This window comes from Phodopus roborovskii, unplaced genomic scaffold (assembly GCF_943737965.1).
Source record: "Phodopus roborovskii unplaced genomic scaffold, PHOROB, whole genome shotgun sequence".
In the NCBI taxonomy this organism is placed as follows: Eukaryota; Metazoa; Chordata; class Mammalia; order Rodentia; family Cricetidae; genus Phodopus; species Phodopus roborovskii.
Window position 1 is genome coordinate 8,380,668 of NW_026126541.1, and position 16,402 is coordinate 8,397,069.

Sequence of the window (16,402 nt, forward strand, 5' to 3'; positions counted from 1 at the left end):
TCCAAGATTGCAAGCATTCTCCTGACTTCATTTTCCCATCTCCCCTTAGGAGAAATGAGATTACAGACATGCTTACATCTGACTTTTACTGGGTTGTGAAGTTTCCAAGCCAGGTTCCATGATCCTTGTGTGGTGAATACTTTTTCCTACTGAGTTACGTTCCACCCTTCAACCTGATTTATTCTTATTTGATTTTTATGAGGGCATCAGATTTTAATGTATTGGCTTAGAAAACTGAATCAGAATGCTTATAGAAAATTAACTGGAAGTAAAATAGATGAATCTCTAATTTATTTGTCTCTTAATTTAAAATGACACTAATGAGTCTTTCAAAATTTCGGTGTTCAACAGGAATATAGTTATGTACAACATTCTGACTCTTGAGTTTCAATTAACAATTGGTAGAACAATATGGACTTCTGTTTCTATTTCTCTCTTACAGATGTGGTAGATTTAAATACTATAATTTGTTCAATGATTTCATAACTGAGCTTGATGTATAGTGTATCTTCATTATATGCTGACAATATATCTTTGGAATTATTAAATATACTATTATTTTCATAACACTATTATGAATATTATTGTTGTATAATGGCAATAGATTTGCTTGGCATCTTGACATCTCTGAATTTTTCATTTATCTTTACTGAGTATTATACACAAATTGGGGTTCAAGCTTCATGATGAATGTCAGAAAAACAAAGTAGACAGCCACTAGCTTCTTACCTCTACCTCAGGGTATGGGCTGGTCCTGTCTCCACGAACTACCACCAAGCCTCAGACTGCAATCTCTCCTCAGTGTGGCTGGAGAATGAATATTTAAATCTTCAGTGAGGTTGGTGAATGAGTGCCTTTCTGAGATTTTGTTTCTGTCTTATATACTTCCCCAATGTTGAGATTAAAGGTGTGATCTATAATTCTCTTTTAGACTGATTCACTCTTGTATAGAGTAGGTTGTCTTGGACTCACAGAAAATCATCTATCTCTTAATCCTGAGTCCTTCCATTAAAGATGCGTACTACCACTGCCTGATCTCTATAGTTTGAAGCTGACTTTTCTTTTCTGAATCCTCAGTCAAGCTTTATAAAACCATAAATAAAATATCACTGTACCCTAGTGCTGGGGCTAAAGTTGTGTGACCCCCCAAGTGCTGAGATCAACTTTGTGTGTGTTGTTTCTCTTTTAGACCGGTTCAATTTCATGTAGCTCAGTGTGTCCTTGAACTAGCAGAGATCCTTCTGCTTGTCTCTTGAGTCCTGGTATTAAAGTTGTGTGTTACCACTGCCTGGATCTATGGCCAGCAAGTATGGCTGTTGGGATTAAAGCTGTGCATCACCATTGCCTGGATCTATGGTTTGCAGCTAGCTTTGCTTTCTGTACCCTCAGGCAAGCTTTCATAAATTATAAATAATATATCGCCACAATTCCTCTTTTTTTTCTAATGCAAAGATAGCTCCAACTAACATAAGAGAACAGTAAGTTCAATGAGTATATATAATATAGACAGCCAATAAATATCAACATTGTCAGTCTATTTCTATTTGAAAAATTCAGAGAAAACAATCCATTATCCTATCTTGGTGAGTCCAAAGTCTTGTACCTAATTTATATTCTAATTTGCATTATCAAAATATCTCTTTATGCCTCTCAGCTTTATATACTCTACATTTCTTTAGTAAATTTCCTTTCTGAGTCTTGTAAACAAGGCAAACTATTAGTATACTATCTAGTGTTCAATTCTCTTAGATACCCAACATGAGATTCGTATTAAATGAGTAAACTGGAAGTGTAAGCAACCAACTCCCAAAAAAATGTGAGAAATGACAAAAGTAGCTGGCTGCAGGTTCGTCTGCAATGTTGGGGGATCTATTTTGGCATACAGGATATTTGTCAGACCGTTTTGTGAAGCAGGGTACTCTGAAGGACTGTCCTGTCTTGTCTAGGAAGGTTTGTAGTCACTCCCTTTTGTGCTCTGCTTGTTCATTGTCCACAACATACTGCCAGGGGTTGAGGCAAGAACCCTTTCTTCACCAGTGGTTTACTTTTGCCACAAGGAAAGTAACTCCGTGTGGAGTTTTTCAGTGGCCATCATTTTTGAAGTAGATCGGTGTTCTCAGGAGCAGATATGTCTCATTGCCATAAAATAAGAACCCATGGTATTAAAACATCTTAAATCCCGTATTTTGTAGATATCTGAGGTGTTTGAAAATGACCTGTCTCTCTAAAATATATCTCTGTTTGACCTTGAAAATATGCCTACTAGTACTACAATTTCAATTGTAAAAGTTGACTAATTAGTGACTCACATTTCCTTATTATTCTATAAAGTTGGTAATAATTTTATTTTTCCTAATTATCATTTTTAATTTATTTTTTATATTTATTTTAAATATCAATCCCAGTTCCCTCTCTCTCCCTCCCTCTTTCCCTCTCTTCCACCGTCTCATGTCCCATGACAACCCACCCTTCCCACCCCACCCACACCACATGTAGGGTGATGCCCTCCAGGAGGGGTCAGCTAAACCTGTCAAGTAATTTGGAGTAGGGACTAGGACTGCTTTACTGTCTCTAGGTTAAGGAAGTATACCTCCATGGGGGATGTGCTCCCAAAAGTCCTTTTGTGCACTAGGAATACATCCTGATTCCACTGTCTGAGGTCTTTTAGACTGCTGTGACCCATGTTCAGGGGGTCTGAGTCAGTCCCATGCTGGATTCCCAGCTATCAGTCTGGGGGTTCATTAGCTCCTCCTTGTTCAGGTAAGCTGTCCCTATGTGTTTCTGCAGCCTGGTCTTGTCCTCCCTCTCTGCATCTGGATTCCATTTCAGCTTAGTGTTTAGTTGTGGGTGTTTGTTTCTGTTTCCATCAGCTACTAGATGAGGGCTCTATGATGATGGACAAGTTAGTTGTCAATCTCATTATCAGGGAAGGGTATTTATGGTAGCCTTTCCACTGTTGCTCAAATTGTTAGTTGGGGTCAGTCTTGTAGGTCTCTGGACATTTCTCTAGGTTCAGTTTTCTCTTCAAACATATAATGCTCCCTCTTTTATTCTCTCTCTCTCTCTCTCTCTCTCTCTCTCTCTCTCTCTCTCTCTCTCTCTGTCTGTCTCCTCTCACCTATTCCTCCCCTGACTCAATCTTCCTAGTCCCACATGCTTTCCTCTCTTCCCCTTCTCTTTCTCCTAGTTCCCTCTCCACTCACTGTCCCCCCACTCCCCATGTGCTCTGGAGGTCTTGATCCTTTCCCCTTCTGTGAGGGACCTTATATGAATCTCTAAGAATCATCCTCGTATCCTAGTTTCTCCAGCGGTGTGAATTACAGGCTTGTAATTTTTGATCTGTGTCTAAAATCCATTTATGAGGGAGCACTACCACCATGTTCCTCTTTTTGTGACTGGCTTACCTCATTCAGGATAGTTTCTTCAAGTTCCATCCACTTGCCTGCAAATTTCAAGATTCCATTTTTTTTTTCTGGCAGAGTAGTATTCCATTATGTAGATGTGCCACATCTTCTTTATCCATTCTTCAGTCAAGGGGCATCTAGGTTGCTTCCACGTTCTTGCTATTACAAATAATGCTGCTATGAAAATAGTTGAACAGAAGTCTTTGTTGCATGGATGTAGGTCATTTGGGTGTAAGAGGGTGATTGCCAGGTCCTGTTGAAGACCGATTCCCATTTTTCTGAGGAACCACTATACTGATCTCCAAAATGGCTGTACAAGTTTGTACTCCCACTAGCAGTGGAGGAGTGTTCCCCTTTCTCCACGTCCTCTCCAGCCTAAGTTGTCGTTGATGTTTCTAATCAATGATGTTAGCCATTCTGACAGGAGTAAGATGATATCTCAAAATTGTTTTGATTTGCGTTTCCCTGATAGCTAAGGATGTTGAGTACTTTCTTAAATGTCTTTCAGTCTTTTTTATTTCCTCTATTCAGTTCTATACCCCATTTTTAAAATAGGGTTATTTGGTGTTTTGGTGAACTAGTTTCTTGAGATTTTTTTGTATATTTTGGAGATCAGCCCTCTGTAGATATAGGACTTGTGAAGATCTTTTCCCAGTCTGTGAGCTGCCCTTTGGTCTTGTCCACTGTGTCCTTTGCCTTACAGAAGCTTCTAAGTTTGAGGAGGTCCCATTTATTGATTGCTGTTCTCAGTGTCTGTGCTACTGGAATTATGTTCAGGAAGCAGTCTGCTGTAGAAATTTGTTCAAAGGTACCTCCCACTTTCTCTTCTAAGAAGTTCAGTGTGGCTGGATTTATGTTCAGGTCTTTGATCCATTTGGACTTGAGTTTTGTGCATGGCGATAGACGATAGACGTAGGTTACTGCTGTCTTCTAAATACTATCATCCGGTTGTTCCAGCACCATTTGTTGAAGATGCTTTCCTCTTCCCATTGTATACTTTTGCCTCTTTTGTCAAAAGTCAGGTGTTTGTAGGTGTGTGGGTAATATCAGGATTTTCGATTCAATTCCATTGGTCGACTTCTCTTTTGTGCCAATACCAGGCTGTTTTCAGGACTAAAGCTCTGTAGTAGAGCTTAAAGTCAGGGATGGTGATGACTCCTGAAGCTCCTTTATTGTACAAGTTTGTTTTGGCTATACTCGGTCTTTTGTTTTTTCATATACAGTTGATTATTATCCTTTCAAGGTCAGTGAAGAATTGTGCTCAGGTTTTAGCGGGGGTTGCATTGAATCTGCCGATTGCTTTTGGCAAGATTGTAATTTTTACTATGTTGATACTACCTGTACAAGAGCATGGGAGATCTTTCCCCATGGTTCTTTAATTTCTTTCCTTAAAGACACAAAGTTCTTTCTATATAGGTCTTTCACTTTTTTGGTAAGCATTACCCCAAGATACTTTATGTTGTTTGTGGCCATGGGAAAGGATGATGTTTCTCCAATTTCTCTCTCAGCCCCTTTGTTGTCTGAATAAAGTAGGGCTACTGATTTTTTTTTTCAATTTATCTTGTATCCTGGTAGTTTGCTGAAGGTGTTAATCAGCTGTTGGAGTTCCCTGGTAGATTTTTTGGGGGTTGCTTATATAAACTATCATATCATTAGCAAATAGAGACAGTCTGACTTCTTCCTTTAGAATTTGTATCCCCTTGATCTCCTTTTGATGTCTTATTGCTTTAGCTAGAACTTCAAGTACAATATTGAAGAGCTATGGAAAAAGAAGGAATCCTTATTGTGTTCCTGATTTTAGAGGAATCATTTAAGCTTTTCTCTATTCAGTTTGATCTTGGCTGTTGGTTTATTGTATATTGCTTTTATTACATTTAGGTATGTTCTTGTAACCCCTGATCTCTCCGTGACCTTTATCATCAAATGGTATTAAATTTTGTCAAAGGTTTTTTCAGCATCTAGGGAAATGATTATGTGGTTTTTCTTTTTCACTTTGTTTATATGGTGGATCATGTTAATAGATTTTCATATGTTAAAACATCCCTGCAACCCAGGGATGAAACCTACTTGGTCATTGGGGATGATTTCTCTTATGTATTCTTGGATTCAATTTTCCAGTATTTTATGAGTATTTTCGCATCAATGTTCATGAGGGATATTGGTCTGTAGTTTCTTTCTTAGTTGTGTCTTTGTGTGGCTTGGGTACCAAGGTAATTGTGGCCTCGTAAAAAGTGTCTTGTAATGAACCTTCTGTTTATATTGTGTGGAACAATTTGAGGTGTATTGGTATTAGCTCTTCCTTGAATTTCTTGTAGAATTCTGCACTGAAGCCATCTGTCCCTCGGCTTTTTTTGGTTGGGAGGATTTCAATGATTGCTTCTATTTTGTTAGGGATGATAGGTCTATTTAAGTCTGTTCTTGATTTAATTTTGGTAAGTGATAGTTATCCAGAAATTTGTCCATTTCCTTTGAATTTTCGCATATTGTGGAGTACAGGTTTTCAAAGCATGACCTGAAAATTTTCTGGATTTCCTCAATGTTCGTTGTTATGCCCCCCTTTTTGTTTCTGATTTTGTTAATTTGCATGTTCTCTCTCTGCTTTTTGTTAGTTTGGATGAAGGTTTGTCTATCTTGTTGGTATTCTTGAAAAATCAATTCTTTGTTGCATTAATTTTTTGTATTGTTTTTCTGCTTTCTACTTTATTGATTTCAGCCCTCAAATTGATTATTTCCTGGTGCCTACTCCTCCAGGGTGAGTTAGCTTCTTTTTGTTCTAACGCTGTCAGTTGTGCTGTTAATTCTCTAATGTGATTATCCTCCGTTTTCTTTATATGGGCACTTAGTGCAATGAACTTCCTTTGTAGCACTGCTTTCAAGGTGTCCCATAAGTTCAGGTATGTTGTGTCATCATTCTCATTGAATTTTTTCTTTTTTTGACCCAGGTACAATTGTGCATTGTTCAGTTTCCATGAATTTGTGTGGTTTCTGCGATTTGTGTTGTTGTTCATTTCCAACTTTAAAGCATGGTGGTCTGACAAGATACAAGGGACTATTCCAATTTTTTTTGTTTTGTTTTTTTATTTTTTATTTTGTATATGTTGAGGTTTTTCATATCTCCTAGGATGTGGTTGATTTTAGAGAAAGTTCCATGTGGAGCAGAAAAGAAGGTATATTCTTTTGTGTTTGGATGGAATGTTCTATAGGTGTCTGTTAAAACCAATTGAGACATAAGTTCTGTTATTTCTTTTGTTTCTTTGTTAAGTTTCTGACTGGTGGTCCTGTCTAGTGTTGAGAGTGGGGTGTTAAAATCTCCCACTATAAGTGTTTGAGGTTTTATGTGAGGTTTGAGTTTTAGTAGTGGTTCTTTTACAAATGTGGGCATCTTTGTATTTGAGGCATAGATGTTCAGAATTGAGACTTTGTGCTGATGGATTTCTCCTGTGATGAATACAAAATGTCTGTCTTCATCTCTTTTGATTGATTTTTGTTTGAAGTCTAACTTGTTAGATATTAGGATAGCCACAACTACTTGCTTCTTGTGTCCATTTGATTGGAAGATTGTGTCCCAACCCTTTACCCTGGGATAATGTTTGTCTTTGAAGCTTAGATGTGTTTCTTGTATGCAGAAGTAGTATGGATTCTGTCTTCATATCCATTCCGTTAGCCTGTGTCTTTTTTATGGGCAAGTTAAGGCCATTAATGTTGAGGGAAAGTAAGGACCATTGATTGTTAGTGCTTGTTTGTTTTAGATTTGCTGTTGGCAGTGGTATTGTGAATATATTTGCCCCGCTTTACCCTTGGGTTCTGGTGAAGTAGGATTATCTATTGCCTATATCTTTGTGAGCGTAGTTAACTTCCTTGGGTAGGATTTTCTTTCCAGAACTTTCTGTAGGGCTGGATTTGTAGATTGTGAAAAATCTGGTTTTGTCATTAATTATCTTGTTTTCTCTGTCTATAGTGATTGAAAGTTTTGTTGGGTTTAGGAGCCTGGGCTAGCATTCATAGCCTTTTAGTACTTGTAGAATATTTATCCAGGATCTTCTGGCCTTTGGATTTTCCATGGAGAATTCAGGTGTAATTTTGATAGGTCTGCCTTTATATGTTACCTGGCCTTTTTCTTCTGCTACTCTTAATATTCTTCCTTTATTCTGTATGTTAGGTATTTTTATTATTATGTGTTGAGGGTTCTTTTCTCTTTGGTCCAGTCTATTTGGTGTTCGGTATGCTTTTTGTACTTTCATGGGCATGTCCTTCTTCAGATTGGGAAAGTTTTCTTCAATGATATTTTTGAATATGTTTTCTGCTTCTTTGAGCTAGGCTTCTTCGCCTTCCTCTATGTCTATTATTCTTAGGTTTGGCCTTTTCACGATGTTCCACATTTCTTGGATGTTTTGTGTTAAGGATTTATTGGATTTACGATTTTCTTTGGTCAATGAATCTATTTCCTCTAGTTTATCTTCCGTGCCTGAGATTCTCTCTTCCATCTCTTGTATTCTGTTGGTTATGTTTGTATCTGTAGTTCCTGATCGTTTGCCCAGTCTATTTCCAGAATTCCTTCAGTTTGTGTTTTCTTTATTGTCTCCATTTCAGTTTTCATCTCTAGAACTGTTTCCTTCACCTGTTTAATTGTTTTTTCTTGGTTTTCCGTATATTCTTTAAGAGATTTGTTCATTTCTTTCATTTTTTGTTTGTTTTTTCTTCCATTTCTTTAAGGGATTGTCTCACACCATCTTTGAGGATCTCTATCATTTTATGAAGATATTTTTTAAGTCGTTCTCTTCTGCTGCATCTGCTTTGGGGTGGTCATATTTAGTTGGAGGAAATTCCCTAAATTCTTGCGGTGTCATGCTTGTCTTTCTATTGTTAGGTGTTTTCTGGTATTGCTGTCCATTTCTTTTTCCAGTAGATACAGGTGGGGTTTCTCTCTCCATGGTACTTCCTCGGTGGGCTTAGGTGCATCAGAAGTTGGATGTCTGTAATTCTGGGTGGTCCAAGCTCTTAAGGAGGTCTCTCCTCCAGCAGGATCCCAGCAATTGGGGTCAAAGATCAGGCTCCATCAGTGGCCTGTACACAGGTGTCAAAGATCCTGCAGGCAGGGACTTAGGATGGTCCGGAGGGGGATAGGCAGATCTCTGGGAGGGACGTGTAAATCTCCAGTAGAGGACCAGTGGTGGGAGTCAGAGATCAGGCAAGTAGGAATTCAAGGTGGTTCAGAGTGTATGGGCAGGTCTAGTGTGCTCAGAGCAGCTCCAAGAAGTTCCCCAGAGGTAAAAGGATTGTTGGATCCACCCTCTGTTCCAGTGCTCAACCAGAATAGTCATACTGTGTGCATGTATGGCACAGGGTGGGGGGAGGGCAGGCACTTCGTGTGTGGGGGTGTTATCAGAGCAACAGGAGTGCTGTATCGAGGGACAGAACAAAGGGGAGAGCAAGATTCGGTGCCATTCTAGAGAGTTCCCAGGGAAGGGTGTTCTGGGGTTTCAACCCGAATTGGTCCCAGACTCACCTCTAGCAGAGGCCTGGTGTTTGGGGTCAAAGATCTGGCAGGCAGGGACTCAGGATGTTCTGGAGCAGATAGGTAGATCTGGCCTGAGCCCGATACTCTCCAGCTGAAGCCTTTCTAGCAGAGGCCTGATGATGGGACTATAATAATAACTTTCAAGGACTAGAAATTTGTCTTACATTGTTAAATGCAACACACCTTTAATCCCAGTACTCAAGAGACTAGCAGATGGTTCTCTGTTAGTTCAAGGAAAATAAGGAAATGTAGGTTACTAATTAGTCAACTATTACAATTGACATGTATGTCTGATTTTGTCATACTTTTTTTCATAATACAGAAGGAAGGGACATTCTGTTTGGATTACACTTGTAAAAAGCATTGTTTCTAGGAACACTCTGTTTATAATCCCCTTTAAAGGGATCGTTTTTCACAATTAAAACATTTAATATTTTGATTTTTCTTTAAACTTCTTGAAATTACCTCTTCTACCCATACATCATCATCATAGTTTTGAGCTTGAATATTAATTGTATTTTGGATACAACCCTCCTGCTTATTCTTTTACATTGAGAATTAGCATTTTCAAAAGCCATACTTTCAATTAATATTTTCTAGCCTCTGTGTTTAATATAATTTTATTTACTGCTGATGACAGTCTTTGTAAGAAATATGTGAAGGTTTGCTTTGGGCCCTTTATAACTTTTGTAAATGACTTAATTTTCTTTCCTATGTCTCCAATTTTGTCTTAAGCATTCAAAGCAACTGCACAGCATGAACACAAGAGGTGGTCATCATATAGACATTGACTTTCTAAAGTAGAACAATCTCCTTCTCCAAGAATTTGATCTTGGGAGAGATCCATATCTTTGGCGTTAGCCCATTGTTCAATACTCTTAGCTTTTTCTCTGAACCATAATTGTGGTACAGGCTCTAGGACAGCTTTAATCAAGTCTATATATTATAGGGATATCTCTATTATAAACTGATCATGTGTTTATCATCTGCCTCACAAATGGTGAATGCATGCCATATGAGACCACAGCATCCTTGAATTTCCCTAAATCTAACATTGTTATAGGCTTCCAAGTAGTTTTTATAGTACCTCCATCATTTGGCAATTCCTGTAAAGTTACTGGATATATTACAGATGGTTCCCTTAAGACCTTAGATTCCCATTTAATCTTAAAATGCAATGCTAAATTTGGTTCACCATTAAATTCTTCTGTCTAGATCTGAAAATGTCTATCATCTGCTTTAATAAGTTTTTCTAAGGCCTGCATCTTAGCACTTGTATAAACAAACTTTTTTAAAGAGATAAACTAAGGATTATCAAACCAACAACAAAGATTACCAAAATTATAATTGACAGTATGTCAATGCCAGTTGATTATCCCTTCATTCAATTGTTTCATTTTAAAATCAGTTATTATGTAATCATACAGATACTTAACTCTCTACATTGCAATAATGTTTCCCAGTTTTAATGTGGGAAAAGACTCTTTTTTTAACTAATTCCTTCATTTAAGGTTTTCCAATAGACTTTTCAAATCTGTGTGTAGTAAAGCAGGGAGTACGATTCTGGGACACAATACAGGCTGATTAAGGTTTATTTGGGGAGAATTCACTTATACAACAAACAGACAACTGCTGCCGTTCCTGCTTCAAGGATGTCCTCAGATCCCCTCTTGTCTTTGACCTGGAAGTAAGTGAATGCATTCAGCCAGACCTAGACTCCACCAATCATGCCCACACCTGTACCCATACCCTATGGGCATGGTCAGTATAACAGGTGTGGGCGGGTTGGATATCTCACTACAATTCCCCTTTCAGTCTAAAGAAAAGATTTAGGCTCAATACATAAGTATATACAAGGGCAGTAAACATCAAATGTGCTCTTGCAGAAGGCAAAGTAAGAACATACACACTTAAGGCCTATAGCCAGTGAGGTAATAAGAGCAATTGGCAGGAGCTACATATCCAGTCCTAGGGTGAAGGCATAACAGCTATTACTATGGCGTTGTCCTAAGCTGGAAGGTTAAGTATTGTACCTAATATTTCAAACTAGGGAGAGAGAGAACAATAATTGTGACATTCTAATCTTCAACCTCATCAAATACCAGGTGAGAACTTCCTCAAGATGCAGCGAACACAGAAACAGCAGGCTACCTGGACAATCAGGAAAAGCCTCACAGCAACATCGGGACAACCATCTTTGGCTAAGGCCTAGAGTATCTGACTGACCAACAAAAAGCAGGGAGGTAGAAACTTTGTATTACAGGTTTACAGTGTGTTTTAAAATATTCATAGGCTTGGGAGAGGAAAAAAACCAGGATAAAATGGTTTAAGGGGAGGGTGGTCAGGGTGCATGTTAGAGGGCAGAGAGGGTAAAAGGCAGGGAGGGAGGGAGAGGGAACTGGGATCGACATGTAAAATAATAAATTAAATTTAAAAATGGTTTAAAAAATAAAGAAAGAGTAGCAGCATTCAGGAAGCAGAGGCAAGCAGATCTTTGTGATTTCAAGGCCAGCCTGATATACAGAGTGAATTCCAGGCCAGCCAAAGTTACACAGAGAAACACTGTCTCAAAAAGTGAAAAAAAAATAGAAGTAAAAGAAATAGAGTAATAAAAAAGCCACCAAAAATGGAAAATACCCAGTTTGGATGCTGCGTGCTTTTGTGTTGTCTTTGAATTGCTCAATTGCTAAGGAGGGGACAATTGCTACAATACACTTGATTATCAATGCTGCTGAATTAATGCAATTTATATATTAAAAATGCTTTGTGCTTTGACTTCAAAATGTAAGTCTAAGGACAGGTTACTGGGGAAAAGAATTTCTATTTTTGTTTCTACAAATAATGAAAAGTTATGGATTCCTTCCAGACTAACATCATTTGATCAAGCAAGACCCCCCTGAAACAATGTCTCAGGTGATCCCACATTCAAAATAGCTGAGACAAGGCAGCCTTATAGACCGCTACAGCCAGGATTTTTGTGTCTTCTTAGAATCTCCATGATAGTGCCCCTTACCAACAAAAAGCAGTTTGGAAAAAAAAGATGCCCAAATTCCCAAATATTGTTTATAAATATTTGTTTTCACTTAAATCAGGTTTGTTATAAATAGTTAATGACCACAACTGCCTAGCTAATTACACATTACATCTTAAGTGAGTTGTATAAATACAATATCTAAACAAGAGTATAAATATAAATATAACAAAATTGACCTTATATTTGTATCAATAAACCAAAATCCATATCAATTCCAGCTATTCTTTTCTATATCATAGTCCATGTTTTTCTTTAGAAAAGAGATTGACTGATCATTAACCATTTGTAACCGTCCACATTCAAATGAAAACAAACATTTATAGACAATATAAATGCTCTTTGGAGGTGCTTTTGATCTCAAGGGGATCCTTGGGGTTTTTTGAGATAGGGTTTCTCTGTGCTTTTAGGGTTGTCCTTGATCTCACTCTCTAGACCAGGCTGGTCTTGAAACCACAGAGATCTGCCAGCCTCTGCCTCCTGAAGTGCTGGGATTAAAGGCATGTACTCCCACCACCTGGTTAATGTAATTTTTTAGAGAATTTTCTCTATCCTTTTTCTTTTCTCTCTCAAGGTGATATATATTTTTAAACACACTAAACTGTTTAGACATTTTTATTCATCTGAATCAGTCTTTACTGTATATCTCTTTTTCTGACCACATGAGTCTTTTCTGCTAAACAGCATGGCTGAAATTAAAGCAGCAGCTGGCCCTGTTCAATTCCTTGGCTTTACAAGAGTAGCTTCATGGCAAAGTACTGGTAGGAACCATGCTTATTGCCACAATTCTGTGGAGTTTCTACGTTAATGTCACCACCAAGAAGCATGCTCTTGGCTGCTAATAAACACCACTGAATTGTTTGATAGCAGGGCTTTTTTAAAGAGGCATGTGTGCTTTTTGCCACCAACTCTGAGTCAGGAAGCCTCTCTTAAAGAATCCAGCAAACAGAGCCTACCTGAGAAAATGCTGCTACCAAGAAATAGTACTTACCCTTGTTCTTCTGTGTTTTGGACCCATTTTCAAGCTTTTGTCAGGTATTATGTGGAAAATCTTGCCATACTTTGACTGCCATTTGTGGGTGTAAAGTTTCTGTTCTACCTGGTCCCACAGATGTTTAGCCTCAAATAAACACACAGAGGCTTGTATTATTTATAAACTGTTTGGCTGATGGCTCAGACATTTTATTGGCTAACACTTTCTTAATTATTAACTAATTTCTATTAATCTGTGTATCTCAGTGAGTTCTTAGCTTTCTGGGATGTCCAGACTTCTTGCTTCTTCTTAATCCCAACACTAGGGAGGTATAAAAGGAAGAACCAAAGGGTCTCATTGAAAATTTAGTCTACAGCTATGTTGAGAAGAGGGTTAGAGTCTCAGGTTTGGTATAGAGATTTATTCCCCAGATTTATTCATCCTTTTAGTCCGAGGTAGAGGTAAGAGGTAGTGGCTGGCTGCTTTGCTTATCTGAACCTCAGCTTAAACCCCAATATCAACCCCTGGGTCTTTTTTTCACTCATGCTAGCAGAGTATGTACTTTGGTTCAAATATGATGAAAGCTCTGACGTGATACGAAGAACTAAGACAAAAATCTGCCTTCTCACATAGCTTACATCCATTGCAGGAAAACACAGAATTTTTTTTATTAATAAATAAATAAGCAGTATCCTAGGACAATATGACAAAAAAGTAAAATTGACTACAGGTCTTTGCCCTATTTCTCTAAAGAAATTTGCACAGGAGAATCAGTTACTACCTGTAGTTCAGGTTTTTAAAGATGACCTTGCCTTTCTTTTGTAGAGCTTCAAAGAAGGATTGGAATCTCTATCTCTCCTCACACATTAACAAATGAGAAGGGTGTCTTTTCCTATCTGCTTCAAGCCTTTCTCCTAATGGGTTCAATGACTGGAGACAGATGTGTGAAGACAGCAAAAGGAATAAAACTCTGACCACCTCTTTCAAACAAGTGGCCTGGGACAGCCTGAGCTATGTTTTATTTACATAGTTTCAATAGTTTGCATAAGCACTTTGACAATCCTACTTGTTTTCTTAAGTTTCTAATAATAGTGACAATAGTTGCCAGTTTGTCCCCTTACCTCATTCCCCTTCTGTCCCCCAATGCTCCCACAAGTAACCTCTAAAGTTCATACCTCTAAAGTTAAGAGCATAAGCTGTGTTGCAAACAACAAAGGACGTTTTCTAACTTGGCACACCTACAGATAGAGCAATGTGCCCAGTTGGCAGCTTTTGTGGTTTCATCGTCATGCAGAGCGAAAGACAAATTTAGTTCTAGTGGTTAATGTTTACCTCTAGTCAAATCTAAATTCCCACAATCAATTCACCAGCCAAGGCTGAATCAAATTCATTCTTCATTCTGTTACTTTATCTCCTTTAGGGGATATACCAGGCTTTCTCCCATCACCCCGTAAACTACGTAACTTAAAAAGCTTACTCTTAGTAGTTGGCACTGCTTATCTCTTGTTCTCATGTTCCTTACCTCTCAGCTTCCCCCAGTGTTGGCTCCCACATAATTTATGCAAATTTGTAATGAGTTGAATGACTGTGACTCTTTCAGACTAGTCACAAGGTGAACTGGAAAGGCAACATCCTGTTGTTGAGAATCCTGAATTCACAGTCACACTTTAAACACCAAAGGCTTTAGAAGCAGAATCAAGCCTACTGTATATTTTTAGCAACATCCTCTCTGGCTTACCCAGAGGAGAATCACCAGGGGAAAGTTTTCCATCTATGGCTCTAGGAAAGTATAACTAGAGGCAGTCAGCAACATGATTTGTATGAGGAAAGCAAGGAGAGCAGGTAGCACATATGATCCTGGGATCATGCCCAGAATTATACAGTAAGCTGTCCATTGGTTTTGCCAAAAATGGGTTAAATTCTCTCAGGCCTTGTCAAAAGGAGAGCTTGTTCATGCTACCCTCAGGCCTTGTCCCCAGAAGAAGTAACATGGCTCTTGCCACCTGTGTATCTCAGTCTAGTTTTCTCTGTTAGGGAATCATTTGTTTTAGTGGAAACATGAGATTATTGAGAGTCGCAGTGTTTGTGGATTAACATGTGCTGAGTTGTTAGAGTGAATGTAAATGGTCAAACTCAAGCACATTAGCTTAGCAGGGTGAGTTGCCACTTTAAGAATATGCAAAGTAAGTTGTACACATACATCACTTAAGCACACACTACAATCCATCACAGCCTGGATGTCTTTGGAGCCTGTGGAACTAGCTGTGTTTCATAGTGTTGAAACTGACTCTAGCATTTCTGGCTGTGTAAGTTTCTGATGTAAATAACCCATGGCTCACTTCATCACCAGTAAGACTGTTTTCCTTTAGGAGTGGGGAGTGAAGGCCACCCCTGTCTTATAAACTATACTGAGACCTACAATGAGAAATGAGGAATTAAGTCACCATAGCCTTTGGCTCACAAGGTATTTCGGTATCCTTTTCTGATTGACTTACTCCCTGCTGTCACTCAAGAACCAAAGAACCTGCTCATTACTATTATTCTTATGATGCATGATAGGCAAATTTTCTTTAAATGGGACATATTCCTAGACTGAAAATGCATTTTTCTATTTTTGAAACACAGTATCACTAGCCTCCAACTCATAAAGATTCTTCTGCCTGAAGCTTCCTAGTGCTGAAGTCATGGATGTGAACCACTACACTGAGCTAAGTCAATTTTTAAAATAGGAACGAACACATTTATTAGTTCTGAGTCTGGATCTGTCTGTTCTCTGTAACACTTATTTTAGTTCCCCATCCCTCAAGATAGGGTTTCTCTGTAGCTTTGGAACCTGATCTGGAACTCCGTAGACCAGGCTGGCCTCAAACTGAGAGGTCTGCCTGCCTCTGCCTTCCAAGTGCTAGGACTGAAGTTGTGCACACCATTACCTGTCTGTAAACACTTATTTTAAAGAGTGAATTAAGAAATTACTTGTTTTGAATGATAAAATATAGTTTACTACGTTTCTTAGATTTAAATATTTTCTTTTCATTTTATAGTATTTTCTTCCATGATAAAAAAGCCAACTCAACAGGTGCTCTAGTTAGTATTTCTTATGCATCTTCACTCTAGAGGATGAGGCCTTAAGTATCATGAATTTGGGAACAGACTGAGCTAAGTAGCAAGACCATATCCAAAATCAAACAAACAAGCAAAATAAACAAACACACGGCTGTATCAAGAATATAGGGAAAGTAAACAATTTTGCCTTCTTTATACCTGAATTTCTCATGCCCTTGGTTCTCAGTGCCAAGACTTTCTTGACCATGGACCCATTCTTATGTTTTAATTGACATTTAGAAGAACTAAGTGAATAGCAATAGGTCACAAAGAGGAATAAGCTGGTTCTCTTGTGCAAAGGCTGAGAATGAGATGTCTACCTGCAGTGGTTACTGGAATCTGCTGGGATTCTCAAGGGCAACTGATAAGATGTT